This window comes from Giraffa tippelskirchi, chromosome 14, assembly GCF_054371585.1.
Source record: "Giraffa tippelskirchi isolate mGirTip1 chromosome 14, T2T-mGirTip1v1.2.pri, whole genome shotgun sequence".
Lineage (NCBI taxonomy): Eukaryota > Metazoa > Chordata > Mammalia > Artiodactyla > Giraffidae > Giraffa > Giraffa tippelskirchi.
Genome location: NC_137288.1, coordinates 14,758,140 through 14,762,500, shown reverse-complemented (window position 1 = coordinate 14,762,500; position 4,361 = coordinate 14,758,140).

The following is a 4,361-nucleotide window of genomic DNA, read 5'->3' as shown; positions in this document are numbered from 1 at the left end:
GGCCCGGCGGGACCCTCCCCCGACTCGGCGGGGGGAGGCGCGGGCCGCGGTAGGCAACGAGCGGCACACGGCCCCACCGCGGGGCCGGCGCACCCATCCCCCCTCACAGAGGAGAGGTGGGGGGATTCTGCCCACGTGCTCTGGCAGTCGCCACGGCGGCTACACTGCGCACTCAGGAGGGGCAGCGGCCGGGGGCTCCGGTACCCCAGAGGCTCCCTCTCGGATCGCTAGAGAAGGCTTTCTCACCGAGGGCGCGCCGTCCCTCACCCCATCGTCTCTCCTTCGGGCCCACGGAGGCGCTCCACGAGCCGCCGATCCTCGACTGGGCGGGAGGGGTCTGCGGTACAGGTAAGCGGACGACCACACGGGAGCGTGTGCACGGTCGGGGCCGGAGCACGGCCCGTGCCTCCACGACGAGGCAGCACCTGCCCCCAACGGAAGAGGCGAGGGGAACAGGCACGCCTCTCTTCCCGTCTCGACCCCTCCCCCAACGAGAGCCACTCGCGGGACACACACACACACCACCGCGGTGGGGGACCCGAGGAGGACGCCGGGTTAAGGGAAACGACACCACCGCTCGGCCTCAGGCACCTGAGGGGGCGACCTGGAGCGCGCCAGGGGCACCACCGAGGGTCAAACGAGGCACGCTCACCCACCCACGCGGGGCGCGCGGCGCAGCGGCGGGCACAGCCCTCCCCACCGCGGGGAGGGCCGCTCGCGGGACACGCGCCGAGAAGGCGAAGCGAGAGCGTCCGCTGTGTCCGAAGACCGACGGCCTCACTGACGCCCCGTGGAGGGGGGGCGGGCAGGAGACCGAGAGTCAGGGCCGGAGGCCGCACCCACCCTCCCGCCTTCCTCACCCTCCCCGACGGGCAGGGGGAAAGGCAGGCGAGGGGCCCCGTGGACAGACCGAGAAGACCGCACACGTTCACCAGGAACGCCCGTCCCTCGTCCGGCACGGCTTAGGCCCGGCCCGGGAGAGCACGACCACACCACATCGATCCGTTGAGCCGAGGGGGAGGGGGGAAGGCACGGTGAGGGCAGTCGCCGGAGGGGCCCGCTTTAAGCCTCACCGGCCGCCTCCCCCCGCCACACCTCACCTCACCTCACCTCAGGCGACAGCCGCCGACGACCCCAGGAGGAGGAGCTGCCTGACACGGGGCACGGAGCCTACAGAGCGGGGGTCGTCCCGGCCACCACCGGGCGCCCGCAGCGGGGGTCACACAGGGTAGAAGACCCACGGCGCCTCGCCCCGCCGCCCTCGGGTCGCCCAGAGACCGGAGGTGGCGCCACGGGTCGGGTCTGCCAGACACGCCACGCGGGAGCCGACGCACAGGCCCAGGCCGGCGGCCCAAAGGCCCAGAGCCCCGCGTGCGTCCAGAGGCCCAAAGTCCTCGGCGGCAGACGCCGAGAGAGACCGTGTCGGCACTTACCTGGTGGCAGAAAAGGCCCATTTCGGGCGACAAAATGACAGCGCCCGACAGCGGGGCCCACCCACGACTGGCAGGGAGGGACCTTGGCACCTTGGCACCGCCACCTGTCCCCAGCACTACCCCAGAAACACCAGGCCCGGAGCTGTCGGGGGTCATCTGGTCGACTGGGGGGGGGGAGGGGGGCGAAGGGGGCGCCCGGTGGGCGAAGTGGGGGCGCAGACGCCAAGGGGGAGGGAGCTGGCCGGGGACGCCCTCCCCCTTCGCCCGCACGGGTAGGTGTACCCGTCCGTCCGTCCGAGTCTCCGAGCGGGGGTTTGGCTTCGAGTTGCCAAAGAGAAAAACGAAGAGAGACCCGCCGGCGAGGCGCCTCCCACGAGACGAGCGGGCCCCAACGAGGGACCACGCCCGGGGCCCCAGACCGTCCTGTCCGGGGCACCCAGGACGGCTCGAGCCGGTCCCTGACCTCCTGGCCGTGATTCAGGGAGTTGGGGAGGGGTGAGAAAGCAAACCCTCCGGGGGTGGCAAACCCTCCTGAAAGGGCGGGAAAGCAAAAACCTCCTGAAGGGAGACGCAAACCCTTCTGAAAAGGCGAACAGCAAACCCTTTTTGAGGGCGGGAGCCAACCCTCCTGGCAGAAGAAGGCAAACCCTCCTGAGGGCGAAAAGCAAACCCTCCTGAGGGAGGCCCGGTCAGGCCACCCCAGAGCCCGGCTCTGGAGCGCCGCCGCCGCCGCGACGGCCACCCTCCTCAGAAACCTAGAGAACCAATCTCCGGCGACAGCAGGACGTCCCTAGGCCTCGGCGCCACCGCCACTGTCGCTGCCAGCAGAGCCGGTCTCTGAGAGCTGTGCCCTCGGGCCCGGCGGCTGAGTCACAACCCTCCTGAAGGTCGCCGAAGCTCCAGAGGGGAGGGACACTATAAAAGCGGCCGCCAGGTGGCTCCTGACAACCGGCTCCAATGTCCCGAGGACGGGTCGCTGTCGCCGGCCGCCGAGGACGCCACAGCGCCGGCCGCCCAAACGCCCGAGCTCGGCTCGGAGCCGCCGCCTCCGAGAGACGCGACGCGACGCGACCCCGGCCGCAGAGGAAGGGAGAGGAGCTGGGAAATAGCTCCCCAGGAGGCTGCCACGAAGGAGACGCGCTCCCCCCCCCACCCACGCGATTCCAGGCTGGTGGGCGGACATTCCACGGAGACGCCGGCGGGCGGCGGGGCTCGGGGCGGGGACGGCCGAGAGAGGGGCACCAGTGACATCCCGGGCTCCCCCGGGCCCCCTCCCCCGAAGGAGGGAGGGAGGGAGAGAGAGAAGGGAGGGAGGCAGGGAGGGAGGGACCGACCGGCAAAGCGAAACCAGGCAAGCGCTGCTCGGAGAACAAAGCAGGACTTCTCGAAAGCAGACACAGACACAGACACGCAAGCCCAGGAGCAAGAAAGGAAAAGAAGGAGACACTCGGACCCCCAACAAGAGAAAACGAAAGTCAACCTGTGTCGAGACCGTGATCAAGTCCAACGACAACAAACACAAGCATGCGCCGGTGGGCGGGGAAAGTGCGCTTGAGGTCAGGAGAACATGGATTTCAAAATAACTGGCCACAAACACCGGAAAGGAAAGGCGGCCGGGCGGCCGGGCCGGGCGGTCGGGTCTGGGGTGGGGTGGCAGGGCTGCTGGGGGCGGGGGTCGGTGGCGGGGGGGGGGTGGGGGTGGGGGGTGGGGGGTGGAGGAAACGGGAGCACCTAGAAAGAGGAGGAGACTGTCGGCCGTGCTGAGACACGGAGACATCACACGGCTGGGGACCCGTTCCTATCGTTTGCCCCGGGGTGTGAGAGAGACTTGGCCTCCCGTCTCCTGGGATTTCATCTCCCCAGCAACAACGGTCAGGCAAGCTGTCGGGTGTGTGTGTGCTGCGGGGGGTTGGGGGGTTGGGGGGCGGGGTGGGGAGAAAAAAGAAGACGCCTTTCAAGTGAAAGGAGGGAGCGTAAAGGTCACTGAACCCTCTGACAGCGGCCTTCCATTTTCCACACCAGTGACACGTTCTCCCAAGTCGCCCGGTTCCAGAAAACGCTTTTCGGAAACAGAATCCTCGGGGCCCGCGAACTCCTTAGGAATCCTCGGATGAGCTTCCGGGCCAGGCTATACCGTAGGCAGCGCGCTTCCCCTGAAGCCAAAGCCACGGGCTCCAGAGGGCCACGTCCAAGAAGCTGATCTGGTACGGAACCCGATGTCTTCTTCTCTAGGACACTTCTAGCAGCAGCAAGAGTGCCAGTTTGTGAGAATCGAAGGTGAAGCCGGCACGATGTAAACCCAGCGATGTGTGCGGTCAGAGGCCCATCTAGATTCGAACTCCAGTGCTGGAGGGAGGGGAGCAGTGGGGACAGGAGGGTGGCCTGCGAGTCCGCCGTCCTGTCCCCACTCCTCCTGTGAACATCCGCCCCGTGGAAGGTGTCGAGGAACCTCATGACCTGACCTACGGGGTGAACCGTCGCCAAAGACAAAGAATTCCTCCAGCCAGGCGTCGTCCGCAGCCACGAACCCCTTCCCTCCGTCGCCCGGCCTTTCAGAATGCCACGTGGAGCCCTCTCGAGACGTGTGGGGCTTGGAGGTATGGGCCCCCGAATTCTCCTCGCCCGGCCCTGCAAGAAACCATCCCGGGCCTGCCCCACATGAAGACTTCTCGGGCTTTTCGGTGGACCGGGCCTCCCAGGGTGCCCCTGCACCCGGCACCCTGCGACATCCCGAGAGATCCCATGGAGAAACGTCTCCGGCCACTCGCGCGGCATCTGCCTCGCTGGCGGGCGCCCCTTCCAACCTCCCCAGAGATACGTGAGCACGGACGCTTCTTCCCCATCTGGGTCCCCTCACAGGCTCTGTGAGTTCCTGCGGTTCCGCACGCCCTCGACTTGGCTGTGGTTCGGGGCTCTGTTCTGTTCTGT